Raw genomic sequence first — 16,750 nt, 5'->3', positions numbered from 1 at the left:
CTCTCTGCTTTTTAGGCCATTAGGCCGAGAGGTCCTTTCTTATTTCTCAGCGGCCCAGAGCATGTTGGAACTGTGAGAGAAGACCCTGCTTGTGGGGTCTGCTGGGGGTTGAATCTCAGCCCTGCTGCTGGCAAGCTGTGCACCTCGAGGAAGACTCCAGTCTCTCTGAGCCTCAGTTTCACGATAAGTAATGCCCCAGGGCAGGTCAGGTGCCCTGCAGATTCCCTGAGGTGGCATTTTTAGAGTGTGTGACACCTCAAGAAGGATGGAGCGCTACATCCCACAAAGTGGAAATTCCTGGAGCACAGCTGGTGTCATTGGTGTTAGGAGGAAGTGGGCAACTTAGTGCAAACTTTGGAATCAGTTCTGGGTTCAAATCCTGGTCCCACACTTAGCAACTGTGTGACCCTGAGCAATTCACTTCCCTTGTTCTGGCTTTCCTAGTGTCCTCGTTGGAAAACAGGGACTCACTCATTCATTCAACACGTGTGCTGAGCACCTCTCAGGCCAGACTGATTCTAGGTGCTGAGATTCGGCCGTGAACAAGTTAGACAAAGTCCTCCTCGTGGGGCTGATGATTGAGTGGGGAAGGAAGCCAGACAGCAAAGAAAGAGACAAACATGTAGCAAGACAATAAGACACATGAAGCAAACTAAAGAGGGGGAGAAAGAGATGGTGGGAGGGGCTCTCTGAGACAGGGTAGTCAGGGAGGCCTTCCGGAGGAGGTGACACTGGGGCAGAGACCTGAATGGCGTGAGATGCGAGGTTCTAGGGCAGCTGAGCCTGGTCTCTCCCATTACCCTGTAACTATTCCTGGGCCTCCCCCAGCTGAATTCTTCCCAGAGCAGGAACCGTGTAGTGGCCAACTCTGTGTCCCAGGCACCAGCCCAGGGATGACTGGTTGAGCAGAGACACTGGCTCTCCCCGCCCCCTCCCCACAAGCGTCCAGTCCATCAGCAAGGCTGCCTGTTTAGTCTCCTGAAGTTCTCTTGAATCCATCCACTTCTCTCGGCCCACCCTCATTTCCTGCCTGGACTATTGCAGTAGCCCCCTCCCTGGTCTCCCTGCTCCCACCTTACTCTCCTGTAGTCTGTCTTTCCCACAGCATCTGCATTAGTTTCCCATGGCTGCTGTGGCAAATTACCACAAACTTAGTGGCTTAAAATGACATGCATTTATTTACTTACGGTTCTGGAGGTCAGAAGTCTGAAGTCAGTCTCTAGGCTAAAGTCAAGGTGTTGGCAGGGCTGGTTCCTGCTGGAGGCTCCCAGGGAGAAGCTGTTTCTTTGCCTTTTTCAACTTCTAGTGGTTACTTGCATTCCTTAGCTTGTGGTCCCCTCCTCCATCTTCAAAGTGCATCCTTTCAGTCTGTTTCTGTCATTGTCTCTGCCTTCTCCTCTTCTGTGGTCAAACCTCCTTCTGCCTCCATCTTATGACTCCTGTGATTACATTGAGCCCACTCAGATAATCCAGGATAATCTTCCCAACTCAAGATCCTTAACTAAATCATAACTGCAAAGTTCCTTTTGCCATAAAAAGTAACATTCAGGGCTTCCCTGGTGGCGCAGCGGTTGAGAGTCCGGCTGCCGATGCAGGGGACGCAGGTTCGTGCCCCGGTCCGGGAAGATCCCACGTGCCGCGGAGCGTATGGGCCCGTGAGCCATGGCCGCTGAGCCTGTGCATCCAGAGCCTGTGCTCCGCAACGGGAGAGGCCACAACAGTGAGAGGCCTGCGTACTGCAAAAAAAAATAAAAAGTAACATTCAAAGGTTGGGGGATTAAGATGTGGACATCTTTGGAAGGGGGGCATTATTCATCCAAAGGGATCTTATTAGAACCTAAGTCAGGTCCTGTGCCTCATCTGCTTAAAATTGTCCCATGGTCCCCAGCTCCCTCAGAGCACATTCAAAGCCCTTACAGTGGCCACAAAGTCCTGCACATCTGTGTGCTTGTTACTTCTCCTCTCTAGCCACAGGCCTCCTTGCTGTGCCTCAACACTCCATGCATGCTCCTGCCTCAGGGCCTTTGCACCGTGCAGTTCCCTCTGCCCAGAACCTTTCACCCTGCCTCTGCCCAAGGCTAGTCCCTTGTCATCCTTCAGGTCTCACCTCCTCAGAAAGGCCCCTTTGGACAACACCCTCCCTGTAACAGCCCTTCCCTCTCCCCTCAGTCTGAACACAGTCTGAAATTTTCTTGACTGTTTATTTGTTTTCTTGTTGATTACCCACTGTCCCCACTAGACTATTATCTCTTAAAGACCTAGTAGGGCTGGTCTGTCTGGTTCTCGGCTGTATCTTCTGCACCAAGGACAGGGCCTGGCACCTAGCAGGTGCTCAGAAAATCCTTGCTCCATGAATCCCTGAGTGGCTAACTTCCAAAGGCCCTCAATGCTGCTGTGAATAAAATATAAATTCGCTTAAAGGCATTCTGACCATCCAGGTGACCTTTTGGCTTGATCTATTACTTCAGTCAGTGATTAAAACACTGTCTTCACATGTAAAAAAGTGGGAAGGCATCATTTAGACTAGGCAAGCAAGGACTTTGAAAGTCCTGGAATAGAGGCAGGGGTCTCCTAAGGGCAGGAGCCAACAGGAGTGGCAGGGAGGTCTCATGGGGAAGAGCAGGGTCATGGAGTGGGCGCTCAGGCAGTGGTGTTCTCTCTCTGTGCCCAGGCTTCCACATCTGCAAAATGCAGATCATAACAGACCTCACCTCATAGCAGGGTTCTCAGCCACTGTGCTATTGATATTTGGGGCCGGATAATTCTCTGCACAGGGGGCTGCCCTGTGCACTGTGGGATACGCAGCAGCATCACTGGCCTCCACCCGTTAGATGCCAGTAGCATTTTCCCAGTTGTGACAACCCAAAACGTCCCTAGATGTAGCCTAAAATCTCCTGAGGGACAAAATCGCTCTGGGCTGAGAACGGCTGCCTCAGGGGATCATCCTGGGGGTTGAAAGAGATGATGTGGGTAAAGCATCTGGCACAGAGCCTGGCACTCAGCAGCTGCTCAGGAAATGGGAGCTGTTATCTGGTCAAGAGGGTGGCTGGGTTGGAATCTTGGCTCTGCCACTTAACAAGTTAGCAGGTGGCACTGGGCAAGTGACTCTAGCTCTCTGAGCCTCTGTTTCTTCATCTGTAAAATGGAATAATAATAGCGCTCACTCTCTTGGGACTTCCAGTGCTATGCCCCGTGCACAGTAACTGCTTAATAAGTGGGAACTCTGAGGATGAAGATGAGGATGACGGAGGCTCCTGGGAAAGTGGGAGTGAGAGAAAGGGCACTTTGCAAGCACAACCTGGGGTCTCTAGAGTGTGTGCCCCTGCATTAATTAGGGACACATAGTCACAACTGCCCATACCCGGGAGGGCAGCTGGCTCAGACCCTCAGCCCTGCTGGGCCATTTAATAATTAAGCTGGATAAGGGGTGACAAGGCTGGAAGGCCAGCGGTGAGCGGGGCCTGGCCTTGTTTGGCTTTGGTGACGCTATGGCCCTGGGATCATGGCCTTCTTGAGCCCATAAACAGGGGGTTGGGCCTCGAGACAGGCAAGGCCGGGCCAAGGTCTCTGCCAGTGGCCTTGTGTCCGAGTCATGCAGTGGGTGGGAAGGGGGGCACTCGGCAGCAGCAGGAAAAGGGGCGCTGTGGAACGAGGGCTGTTTTTCACAGGGTCAGCTCTCACCTCCGTCTTTGCTCTGTGCATCCCGTTTCTATCTGTCCTTCCCTACCCACCCCTCTCTTATTGTCACCTCCTATTTATTGAGCACTTATGACCTGCAGAACTCTGCCAGAGTACTTCCTGTACTCCCACCACCCCTATCATGAAGGGGGTGCTCTGCCCCCTCCCCAAATGAGCAAGGTCTGTGACTACAAGTCCCATTGCTCAGGTAGGGAATCAGAGGCCTGGAGCGCTGAGTCACCAGCCCACGGGGGCAGAGCCACAGCCCAGCTCAGGTCTGGGGTCTCCCCAGCTTGCACTTAACCCCATGCCCTGGGCCATCGCCTCTGCACCTCCTCCTCTGTTCTCTTCTGTCTGTCTGTCGGTCTGTCGGTCTCTCCACCCAACCCCACCCCCGCCCCGGGGCCCTGGCTTTCTCTGAACAACTTTCTATTGGTGTTTTCCTGTATCTCCGTGTCTCTCATTTTCCACCTCAATTTCCCCTTTTCGCACTTTGGGTCTCTCTCCCTCCCTCCCTTGGGTTTCCCTCTTTCTGGTTCTGTATTTCTCTTCTTTACCTCTCTGAGTCTCTGCCTCTCGAACTCGCTGTCTCTCTGTCTGTTTGTCTCTCTTTCCTGTTCTCTCCCCCCTCGCCTCTCTCCCTCTGACCGCCCCGCCTCCAGGCCCCGTCTCCCTGCAGCCAGCCCTTGTCCCGACGCCAGCACATTATGTCCCTGGTCAGACCCTGACGTCAGGCGGGGGCCTGGCGGGCGGCCAGCGGCCGCTGCCGGGCAGGCGGAGGGCGTGCGCGGTTTCCCGGGCCCCATCGCCCTCCCAGCCCTGCAGCTGGGGCTTCAGTTCTCCCCGCCTGGCCTCAGCTGGCTGCAGAGTGGACACTGGCGCTTGGTGGCCACTTGGCCTGTGAACCTGGGGTTACACATCACTCGCCTCTCTCTCCCCTTCATCCCGACCCCAGGGCCATAAGAGACAGCTCCTGGCCCTGCCTGGTCCCCAGAGGGAGATGGTACAGCGTGGGGACAAGACCTGGGGCTGACGAATCCTGACTGTGTGACCTTGGGCAAGTCACCCAGCCTCTCTGAGCCTCATCCCTGAGGCACCTGCCTCTCAGGTCTGCAGGGAGGATCAACTCTAACAGGGGGCTTGCAGTGTGGGAGAGGTGCCTGGCCACTGTGGGAACTCAGCGTCACCACAGGGTCGCACCCAGCAGTCCTCAACAGGGGAAGCCTCGGAGAGGTGCGGGGGTCTAGGTGACACCTGACTGGGGACACAGCTGGTGTTTAGAGGGTAGGGACGTGCATGGGGTGGGGGTGGGGGATGGCCAGGCATGATGAAGGAACACCCCACCCAAAATACAAACAGTGCCCCTGCCGAGAAAACCTGCCCAAGCCCAGTTGGTCTCAGGCCCCATCAGAGCCTGAATAAGTGGTTAAAAAAATGTCATATTTCTTGTTTGGTTTGTTTGGTTTTCTCCCCCTCTGATGTTCAAAGCAATGCGATTTCCTTGAAGGACATCTTGAAGGGCACCTGAGCATCCTGGTTTAAAACAGACTTTGGGGTTAGACAAACCTGGGTTAAATCCAGCTGTATGGCCTCTGGCCAGCGGCTTCCCCGGCTGAGCCTCAGTTTCCTCATCTGTCAAATGGGGATAATAAACATACGCACATTGGAGGCTCATTGTGAGAAGTAAGCAAAACAATGCTTCCAAAGCACAGTAGTCTTTTTTCTTGTCTCTTTTATTCTTCTAATTTTAAATATAGGAGATACAGAAAAGTACAGAGAAGAAAACAAGAAGGTCCCCCAGAGAGAAACACTCAAAGATTTTCGTGGAAATTTGGCTCAGTTAACATATTTGTCCTGAGATCCTACTCGTGCCTGCTTTTTTGTTTTTCATGAAAATAAAACCTGATTTGAAGTTTTCTTTAAAAATATCTTTGCCTATTTTATTACTATTGTTCTTTTTCATAGCACAAACTCAAACGGTTTAAAGGGCATCCAGTGAGCTGCGAGGCTCTCTCCCACCCCAGCCTCTGGCTCCCCTTCCCGGAAGCCAACACAGTTAGCAGATTCTCACATGTCCTTCCTTCCTTTCCTGGGGTTAAATCATCTTTGGGCACATGACTTCCAATCCCTCTCCTCATTTTGGTTTTGTTTGTGTTTTTTGATTCACTTAATTATAAAGTATGACATTGTTAAAAAAATAATTAGAACACACAGACAATCAAAAAAGAAAGGGGAAGATAAGAAAAGTGGAATCACCTGAAATCTTACTCCACCTTTAAAATTTTGGAGTACATCCTCCCAGGCTCTTTCCATCACCTGATGTCTGTAACATTCTTGCAGTCCCAGGTAGCTTTTCTTCTTAGCGCTGATCAAAGCTCGTGACAATGCATTTGTATTTGATGATCAGATAATCTGATAATTATCTGCCTTCTCCACTGTGCAGAAAGTTCCAGGAGGCAAGGAGTGTCATGCCTCTGTCCCCCACAGCCAGCAGGTGCCAACACACAGTAGGCCTGTATGGAATATTTTCCAAATGAATGAATGAATGGGTGAATTCTCTAAAGGGATTATACATTATAGTATACTATCCTGTGACCTATTTTTTTTCACTTAACATATTGGGTACATCTTTCCACATCTCTAGCTAGGCAGCAAATCTCCATTTTTCATGTCTGCATGGAGGTATCACAATAAACATCTTTTTGATTCTGGCCAGAAGCTTCTGCCCCTAACTGGGAAATTCTTTTTCAAACACAGATCTGTTGACAAATTCCATATGAGCTACCCGTGCCCCAGCCCTTTGGCCGTTTACTTTCAGCCTGACACTTCACTGGGTTTCACAGGCCCGTTGTTTTTTGGGACAAGTCAAGATTTACTGTTTGTCCTTGACATCAAGTTTTTCCAGAGAAGCTTAAGAGTGAAGAACTCATCCCACCCCCATCCCACTGTTTCATGAAACAGTGCCAGTTAAATGTTCTCTCTGCTTCTCTGCTGAAGCTGGGAAACTTGGTATAATCCTTGCCTCCCTGGCTGCCTCGTTGCAAATAGCACACACCAAGCTCATTCCTACCTCAGGGCCTTTGCACTGGCTATTTCCGCTGCCTGGAATATGCTTCTCTTGGATATTTACTTGGCTTACCTACTTCAGGTCTCTGCTCAAATGGCCCATTCTCAGACAGGACTTCCTCAACCATTTTTCTAAATTAGCATCTCTAAGTCACTTGTCCAGTTTTACATTTCTTCCTAAAACACTTACCTGATATCATATCATACCATATTATGTTATGTTATGTTAATCTTGGGGTTTTTCTTATTTACTGTCTATCCCCCTGACTATGAGGGCAGGAGCATGGTTTGTTATCTTTCCTACGGAATCCCCAGCACCTAAAACAGGGCCTGGAACATTACAGGCATTCAATATTGGTTGAATCAATAAATGTTAATTCCAGGATTCCAAGCTTCCTTCCAAGGCTGAGAACTGACTGCCGTTTTCATTCATTCATTCATTCCAGATTTATCTATTGAGCACCTGCCGTGTGCCAGGGCCTGTCTGGGTGCTGGGAGTACTACAGTGGGTAAGGCAAACGGGCCCTCCTCTTAAGGGTTGTGGTCAGTGGTCACGCAGATGCACCTCCACCTGGATAATATCCAGGTTGACTTGCTGGCCTCGGGTGGCGGAGTATGAACTGGGCTTGGGTTCTGACACACGCGGGTTCCCAGCTCTAACTCAGCCCTTGCAGAGCTGGGTAAACTGCAAGGCTGACACACACAGGAACAATATCCTTGTCCTCTTTTTTTCTGCCTGAGGTTCCTTCATCATAAGTGGAGAAGAAATGAAAAAGTGATGCCAGAAACCTTTCTGCATCCCTCCCACAGGCCCAGCTGGGGCTTTGCTTGTGGAACTAAGCTCTGCCCTACTTTCTGGCTGCCCCACACCTTCCTCCTTCCTTCAGGGAAGCTCCTGCCCAAGTAGCCACCACTCCCCAACACAGATGCCAGAAAACTCACATTCCCAGCCTCCCTGGCAGCTTGGTGCAGGCATGGGACTTGGACTCCACCAGCCAGACATGCCTGCTAGAGAGATGTAAGTAGAAGAGAAGGGCAGGACAAGAGTTGCGGAGGAGAATGGACCTGGCTCTGGGGGATGCAGTGGGAGGGGTCCCGGGAGAGCAAGCAGGCTCACTGGGACAGCCCTCCCATAAGACCTGGACCTCACTCCTGGCTGTATAGCCCCCAGTCCTAACCCATGGCCCACCTGGGATGACAGGTATTAAGAATATTCATGTTCTTTGACCCCCACCAAATCCCTCTTCTGTAATTCTATACTAAGGAAATAAGCACAAATAGTGAAAATGCACAAAGATGTTCACAATCTAATTACTTAGAGTGGTGAGGAGTCAGAAACTACCTAAACGCCCAATGACCAGGGAATGGTTCAGTTAATTAGGTGAGGATTCCTAAAAGAAGGTTAGAGACGATCCCTCCGGCAAAAGATCAGTGTAATACTCAGGATTAGGTACCTCTTTGAGTGGCCGAAAAACCCAAAATAACAGGGGCTTACATGAAAGAGAAACTTGTTCCTCTCTTACATAAAAGAAGCGTGGAGGCGTTAGTCCAGGACTAGTAGGGTGGCTTTATACATTCGTCAGGGACAGGCGTTCCTATTCTCTTGTGGTTCCACAATGGCCCAAGATAACCACTCAGTTCTGGCTTCATACCTGCATCCGAGCCAGCAAGGAAGATGGGACAAAAGAGCAGGCAGACTCTCGCCAAGGGCACTACTCGGAAGTTATATCCCATTGGCCAGAGCTTGTCACATGGACACACCTAGCTGCAAGAGAGGCTGGGGAATGTAGTTTTTTTCTGGGTGGTCACATGCCCAGCTAAAATTTAGGATTTCTATTACTAAAAAAGAGGGAGAGGTCAGAGAATTGGAGAGAAGCAGGGGGGTCTGCCACAACAGCAACAATTAAAATAATGTCCGGGAGGATTTTGTAATAACATGAAAGAAACATTGTACAGTTTGGGAAAGCAAGATTTGAAATTGTGTGTCCAGTGTGATTACAACTGTGTAACAAAATTTCAAAACAGAGAAAGCTACTCGAAGGACAAAACTGCTAGAAAGTTAGCCTTTGTGGGGATAAGAAATGTCCTTTTTTCTTTTTATTCTGTATTTTCCAAATGTTGATAATTGAGCAAACTTTATTTCCCAAAAGAAAGAATCCCTGTGCAGATTATAGAGTCTACTTGAGCTATAATTCATGCCACACAAGCTCTTTCTTCGAATGTGCCAAGGCAGCCAGATGGGGAAAGAAGAAATGAAATGATCTCTAGTCACAGACAACATGATTATGAATGGAGAGAAATCCAAGGAACCCACAAAATGCAACTAGAAGAAGAGGGACCTGGGACTTATCACAGGTTCAAGTCATAGCTGTGCTGAAATGCCAGCTCCGTGACCTTGGACAAACCACCAACCTCCCCGTTTCTGCATCTGGGCAGGGGAAGGAAGAACAGTATCTGCCTCTGGACGTGATGAGGGCTGAGAGGAAGTGGCTCCCGCAAAGCACAAGCAGCAGAGGGATCTGCACGGAGCAAGCTCTCCAGAGGTTCTCAGCAGTGATTCTGTCCCCCTGGGGGACATCTGGCAATGTCTGGAGACCTTTACAACTGGGGGAGGGAAGAAGCTACTGCTGTCTAGTGGGTAGAGGCCAGGGATGCTGCTATCGTTCTACAATGCACAGGACAGACTCCCTCTGCAAAGAATACCCAGCCCCAAATGTCAATGGTTCTGAATGAGAAACCCTGCTCTCAACACGCATCAGCTGTTACCATCATCGAGCTTGTTTCCTGGCTTTTGCTGTCATGAACTGCACAGTAGTGGTCGGTGGGCTCACATGCCTGTGGACACGTGTGTTTCTGCAGGATGTGTCTCTGGGCATAGAGTCGCTACAGCAGCCCTGCTCTGCACTTTCATATACTGTAGCCTCCCGAATGCCCCTGAGAGGTCTTCTTCATCTTATCTCAGGCTCTAGACTAGGAGGTTGGAATGTGTCTGCACCCAGGGGAGCTGGGAGAAGGGGCAGGATGGCCGCCGGCCCCCAGGGCAGTGATGACGCAGCTGTGACTGCTGATACGGCACCACCCGCACGATATCTCCCCAGTGCTTCCTACCCCGTGGGCACTCTGCTTCGCTCATTCCATCCACCTGAAACCCCCCGAGGTAGGCGCTGCCATCAGCTCCACATCAGAGATGAGGAAACAAGCTGAGAGGCAGAACAGGAGGCAGATCAGCTGGCCCCAAAGCCGGCACGCTCTCCCTAGACCTTGCTGCTCTGGCCTAGGGGTCCTTGGCCTGATCGTACATCAGAATCACTTGGGGATTAAAAACCCCCAGATCCCCATGTGCCCCTGCTGGCCCGGTCAGGTCAAGCTTGGTTGTGGAATCAAACACATCTTAACTTGAATCTTGGCTGCCCCACTTGCTGGCTAGGTGACCTGGGGTCCGTGACTTTACCTCTCTGAGCCTCAGCTTTGTCCTCTGAAAAAAGGGTAGTGTTAGCTACTCCCTCAGAGGGTGGCCGTGAGGATTCAGTGAAATGTTCTATGTCACAGGCTGAGCATGGGGCTTGGTACACAGCAAGCACATGTTAAGTGTTAGTTTTTATTTTTGGAGCAGGGCTTAGGCACGTGTGTGTGTGTGTGTGTGTGTGTGTGTGTGTGTGTGTGTGTTTAAGCTCTTTAATTAATTCTGTTGTGCCTGGCTAGTTATCTATCCATTCATCCATCATCCATCCAATCATCTATCCGTCCATTTATTCAACACATTTATTTAACACAAACTGTGTGCCTGGCGGAACTTTTGTCCCTGAGGACACAGAAGTGATCAAGATAAAAAGCCTCCCCTCACAGAACTGACAATATCAGTGTTGGGAGAATAGACTAGGTAATAAATGAATAAATATGTAAAGTCATATGTAAACAGCATGGGATGGAGCTCCTCTTAAAAATGGACTGAGGGGCTTCCCTGGTGGCGCAGTGGCTGAGAGTCCGCCTGCCGATGCAGGGGACACGGGTTCGTGTCCCGGTCTGGGAAGATCCCACATGCCACGGAGCAGCTGGGCCCGTGAGCCATGGCCGCTGAGCCTGTGCGTCCGGAGCCTGTGCTCCGCAACGGGAGAGGCCACAACAGTGAGAGGACCGCATACCGCAAAAAAAAAAAAAAAAAAAAAGATGGACTGAGAAGCTGACATCTTCTGCTTGTCCTTCCAGACCCCCTCTCTACCCTGCACTGTCTCAGGGCAGATCTGTGTGGACAGCACCAACCTTGGGAGCCCACGCCTCCCGAAGGCAGACACGAGAAAACTCACTTTCTTAGCCTCTCTTGCAGCTTGGGTGCGGGCATGACACCTGTGTTTGGGAAACAGCAAGGAGGTCTTGGAGGTAGCTGTGGGAATTGAGGTTCAGAGAGGCAAGGGGCTTGTCCGAAACCAAGCAGTGGGGGGGTGTGGGGAAGGCAGAATTTGAATCCAGGAATACTGGATCCCTCAACTTGAGCCCTTCACTGGCTTATGGCCCTCACTGCGGGAGGGTTGCATTGCATTGAAAGGAAGGTAAGGAAAAGTGTCCCACACTGAGGCCCACCTCAGTGTTTATCAATCACATACTGTAACCCAGGCCTGGGCTCTGCACTTTCATAAGCACGGGCTCACAAAAGCCCTACAAAGCAGGATGAGCAAATCTGGGTTCAGAGAGGTCAAGCAGCTTGCTTGAGGTCACACAGAAAAGGAATCGGGATACAAACCCACTGTTTATCTCCAAACCCTTTGCTCTTTGGATTACAACCCCCTTGCAAGAAGAAGTCCCATCGAAGATGTAGCACCTTGTGTCTGACTCTCTGCCCACACTCTGAGCACCCTGGGGTCAGGGTCCGCATTGAAAACTTCTTGCTACTTCCAGATGAAACCCAGGGCGCTATATATGGTAAGCCCTCAATAAATACCACGTCAACACCGCAAGAAAGCACAGCCAACTTACAGGGTTTTGCTTGAGAATTACAGAGGCTCAGAGGCCATTCCTCCTCACACTTTTTCCTCCTACATGTCCCTCCCATGAAAACTCTAGCTGACTCATTCTTTGACCTCATTTAGTTCTTCTAAAATGGTGGCTTTGCGAGGTGGGGGATGAAAAGCAATATTTCCCACATTCTCAGCATGGACTGTAGTACTTAACTGTAGGGCCTTCCATCTATCCATTTACCGATCTGTCAAGAGTCCACCCACACACACTTCCATCCACCTGGCCTATTCACTCTGTCCAACGTTCCGTTTATTCCTCCACTGATCCATAAATTCAAGCATTACCCATCCATCCATCCTCTCACCCACCAATCCATCCACCCACACTTCTATCCACCTGCCCTATCCACTCTATCCAACCTTCCATTCACTTCTCCATTGACCCATGAATTCAAACATCATTCATCCGTCCATCCATCCATCCATCCAACCATCCATCTGTCCAACATATACATACCAAGTATCCCCTTGGTGCCAAGCCCTGCGCTAGACTCAGAGACAACTAAGACTTGGTACTTGTACAATGGCAGCGACAGATACGACGGATGGTATAGGAAGGGCTCGTTCACTCATTTTTTCCACATATGTTCTATGCTGCCTCTTAGGTGTCAAGCAGTGTTAGACCCTGGAGAACAAAGATAAAGGACACGAGGTCTTGGGCTCCCATCCTAGTGATAGAGACAGAAGTAAATATGAACCAAGGCAGGAAGTGCTCGTTCAATAGTCATTTTGTTCATTCAGCACGTGTTCGCTGATGCCTCCCACATGCCGGACCTGGGCTCTGGGGACACCAAGATATAAAAGACTTGGCTTTAACCACTTGGAATACAGTCCAATGGAGGAAACAGTCCAATAGGGAATTTCAGCAGAGTGATCAGCAGACATGAGTTGCAATCAGGGTGAGAGCAGGGGTCCATGGAGGCAAGGAAGGTGGCCAAGGGAGATTTCTGGAGGAGGTGGGGCTTGGTCTGAGCCCTAAGGATGGGAGGGGCTCTGCTCAGTCAGCCCCCCTCCCCAGGATCCCCACGGGGACCCCAGGGCACTCCTTCCCACCCAGGCAGCCCTTTTGAGGCTAGGACTCAAACCCTGTCTCAGGACAAGGCCCTGGGAAGCTGGCTGGCCGAACCTTGGAGACTGTCCCACAGTGACCAAGGTCTATTGGTGACATTGAGGTTGTTTGTACAAATGTGCTCCATTTTCTAAGCAGTCTCGCTCACAGAAAAAGCAAAACAACTCTGCCGGCATGGTGTATGGTGGGGTGTGGACGGGGTAGCTGAGAATGTCTACCACGTATGGTGCCCTGGGGAATGGTGACACGGGTGCCAGTGCGGGGGAGAGTGGGAAGGACAGAAGCAAGGCTGGAGATAGATGGTGGCTGGTGGCTTGCAGGCCTTAGGAAGGACTCAGGGTTTGATCTGAACGGTAATGGGGAGACGTTGAGCTGGATTCAAATGGACTAAAACATAAGATTCAAAACTTCCAGGTAGCTAGTGATTAAACCATTTGCATATTCATTCATTCCACCAATATTTGAGCACCTACTCTGTTCCAAGCACTGGAGAAACAAAGGTGAACATGACAAACCCAGACTCTGCCTTCCTGGGGCCAGAGGGGACACAGACCCCGAATCAAAAAATCACACAATGAAATAGCGATAAGCACCACCAGGGAAGGCTTCTCCAAGGTGAAGCAAAAGCAGCTGGTTTAGTACTGTTTTCGGCCAATATACATTGAGCACCTACTGTGTCAGACACTGTGCTGAGTGCAGGGGTGTGGGATGAGCAAGATAGACCGAGTTCCTGCCCGCAAGGAGCTGACATTCCAGTGGAGGAGACACACCAATAAATGGACAGCAACAGCATGGTGAGGTAAATGAAGCTGGGGTACGTAGAGGGAGCCGGGAGGGCTTCCTGGAGGAAGGGGGTGAGCCGGAGTTAGGTAGGGATTGTACACGGGGTGGGGGAGGGGCAGGTTGGGAGTCTCCAGTGACCTGCTGGGCTTAGGAGGCGGTGGGGTGTGGCGAGAGATGTGGTAGCCTTGGGAGAAGGTCAAGATCCATTGGAAGGAGACCTAAGGCTGTGGACGCAGGAAGGCAGAGGGTATCTGCGGGGCTCCCTCTGTCTCTCCATCTCTGTCTCTCTTTGTCTCCTTCTCTCTCTCTCTCTCTCTTTGTCTCTTCATCTCTGTCCGTACCTCCTCTTTGTCTCTCTCATGATCTGTCTCTGTCTTTGTCTGTCGGTACCTGACAGTCTCTCTGATTCTCTCACTGTCTCTCTAGGCCTCTCAGCTTCTCTTTCTCTGACTCTCTCTTGTCTGCTCTGGTCATCTTCATGAGATGTCAGTAAGAGACAAGGATACTGGGGAAAAAACCCCGAAGGGTGGGCAGGAAGTGAGGCCAGGGGCACAAGGACAGCTGAGCACAGGGACGGGCGGTGACTGAATGTTCTGTTTTGGAAAGACTGCTCTGGTCAGGGGCGAAGGTGGCTGACCACGAAACTTGATAACCTGGCCAAACTCGGGTTCTAGCCAGCCCTGTGGCCAGCAGCCCCATGACCCCATGGATGCCGCACAGAATTTTCCCAGAGGGAGGGAGAGACGGGGAAAATGGCCCACGGGCAGTTTCTCCTCTGGTGAGCGGGACCAACAGGGAGGGGTGGAAATAAGGGAACAGTGAATTCTCAAGCGAGATCTCAGTGTGGTCTAGAATAGGAAAGCCCTGCTTATTGCTATATCCTTTTCAAAGGTTTAACAATTTATTAAGCACTTACTGTGTGCCAGGCACTGTGCTAACCCTCTCAAGTGGAGCCTTGCGGTGTAAGACCAAGGACTGTGGAGCCAGACTGCCTGAGCTTGAATCCGGGCTTAACAAATCACTAGCTCTGTGACCTTGTGTAAATTACTTAAGCTCTTTCTTCGTGTGTAAAATGGGAAGAAAGCAGCACCTGTCTCATCCATCAGAGGTCAAGATTAATATTGTTTAATACTTGTAAAATGCTTGGAATAGTGCATGGCACATAATAAGTGCTCAAGAAAAATCTAAGCTGTTATGATTTCAGCCTTGCGATGGACAATGTAAAGCTAAGGGGGCAGAGTGAGTCATGTCTGAATCCCTGCTTCATCCCTTCCCAGCTCTGTGATCCTGGTTCAGTCTCATAACATAACTGGGTGTCAGTTTTCTTACCTGTTCAGGGAAGATGATCTTAGTACTCACCTCACCAGGGGGTGGAGAGCTTCTATGTGTGTGTAAAGTAGATGGAAAGCATTCACCTCACAGGTGAAGCAAGTGTCCAAAACATTTCCTTTTCTTTTTTTCCATATGTACAGTAGGTTCAGTGTCTCCCAGAATATCTCTGATATTCTGGGTCCTGTGCTCTTCCTGTCCAAAAGACAGTGGCAGTTGGTTAGAGTTGGAGCAAGGCCCCTTGGTGCCCAACATGAGTCCTGACAACAGCCTTCTGATGCAGGCATTATCAACCCATTTCACAGAGTTGGAAACTGAGGTCTGGAGAGGTAAACAGGCTGCCCAAGGCAAAAAGTTCACAAGCACCTGCTCCTCTGAGCTGCTCTTGATCTCAACTCCTGTGACAACCCCACCATTTCCTATGCCATCAGAGGCATAGGACCTTGACCTCTCTCATGCTCAGCACCATGGTCCTGCCTCAGTATCCCCTGAGCCTGGCCCAGCGCTGGCCTCAGAAATGTTGGTTGTATCAGACAGAATCCACAGGCCCAAAGAGCTGCACTGTCCCTGAATTACCTCTCCGCATCCTCAGCCTGCTTCCTCATCCTCTGCCAGCCAGCCGGAAGGAAATTCAACATGGCCACCACACCCCTAAATACTCCCCTTACTACCAGGGCAAGAAGCAGGTGACAAGCACAGGCAGTGCGAAGGAGGGGATAGAATGGGGTCTGGAGGCCCAGAGCCCTGAGTTCTCATGCCTTGGCTGTGTGACTTTGGACATGGCACTTCCTCTCCATGCTGAGCCTCAGTTTCCTCATCTATAGAATGGGCACAATCATCATACTATCCACCTCTTCCGTTGATGCGAAGAATAGAGGGAGCATGGGTACAGTGCTAGGCATGGGGCAGACGCTCAGAAAATGACAACTGTCCCTGCTATGTGGGAGGGGCGGCTGAAGCCCTCTCCCCCCACTCCAGTCCTTCAAGCCCAGTTTGGCTCTTCATGGTCAATGGTGAGCGCCTCATGAGACAGTATGGTAGTTAAGAGCATGAGCCCTGGGGTCAGCTGCCTGGGCTCAAATCCTGCCTCTGCCACTTGTTAGCTGTGTGATCCCAGACTTAAGTGACTTAATCTCTCTGGGCCTTAGTTTCCTCATCCGTGAAGTAGATGTCATAATAGCCCCCACCCCTTTGAAGTGTTGTGACGATCAAATGAACTCACAAATGTAAAGGCTAGGGTCCTGCCAGGCACATGAAGAGCGCTCCCAGAAGTGTTTGCTGCTCTTCACGGATCGAGCGGGAGAGGGGACCTGGGCGCCTCTGCACAATTTACAAGAAACTCAGGGCCAGGGATGGAATGGGGAAGCTGGGGAAGAATCCCGATCGGAACTGGGGAGAATTTCAGAAAGCAAGGCGACCATATTGAGGAAAGGGCTTTGCACAGGCCCCACGTGGCCCCGGGAAAGGCTGCTGCACATCTGTCCTCTCCTGGGAGCCCCGCAGAGTGCTCGGGCGTCTCCATAACAGGGAAGCTTCATCCTTCCAGTCACTCGGCCTGAAAAATTGGAGTCATCCCTGATTTCTTGATTTCTGCCACATCTGGCCCAGCAGTGTGTCCTGTCCACCTTTAGAACAGATCTAGAATATGAGGCCATGGACTTCCCCCCACGTCCCCACCTCTGATGGCCGCCCCTGGGCCTGGTCACCATCATCTTTTGCCTGGACCATTGCAGTCTCCTCCTCTCTGGTTGTCACCCTTCCCCCCAGGCCCTGCCAGTCCCTTCTCCACACATAGTCAGGGGGATTCTTTCAG

General features: G+C 50.8%; 1 long non-coding RNA gene across 2 annotated transcripts in view; it reads right to left on the bottom strand.

Annotated features, from left to right (window-relative positions):
- Window positions 1–16,750, bottom strand: part of LOC137207992 (uncharacterized) — a 266,590-nt gene that overhangs the window by 33,774 nt on the left and 216,066 nt on the right. The window contains exons 3-5 of one of the 2 annotated variants that reach the window (XR_010935423.1): window positions 14,968–15,132; window positions 5,935–6,191; window positions 1,188–1,736 (exon numbers count right to left, since the gene is read on the bottom strand). This is a non-coding gene — a long non-coding RNA (uncharacterized lncRNA). Of the gene's footprint in view, window positions 1–392; window positions 1,737–5,934; window positions 6,192–14,967; window positions 15,133–16,750 lie in introns of those variants that run through there. The other variant, XR_010935424.1, reaches the window with a different exon arrangement.

Source organism: Pseudorca crassidens, chromosome 15 (genome assembly GCF_039906515.1).
Source record: "Pseudorca crassidens isolate mPseCra1 chromosome 15, mPseCra1.hap1, whole genome shotgun sequence".
Classification (NCBI taxonomy): Eukaryota; Metazoa; Chordata; class Mammalia; order Artiodactyla; family Delphinidae; genus Pseudorca; species Pseudorca crassidens.
The sequence above is the reverse complement of the archived record's forward strand: the minus strand, read 5'-3'. Positions and strand labels throughout refer to the sequence as shown.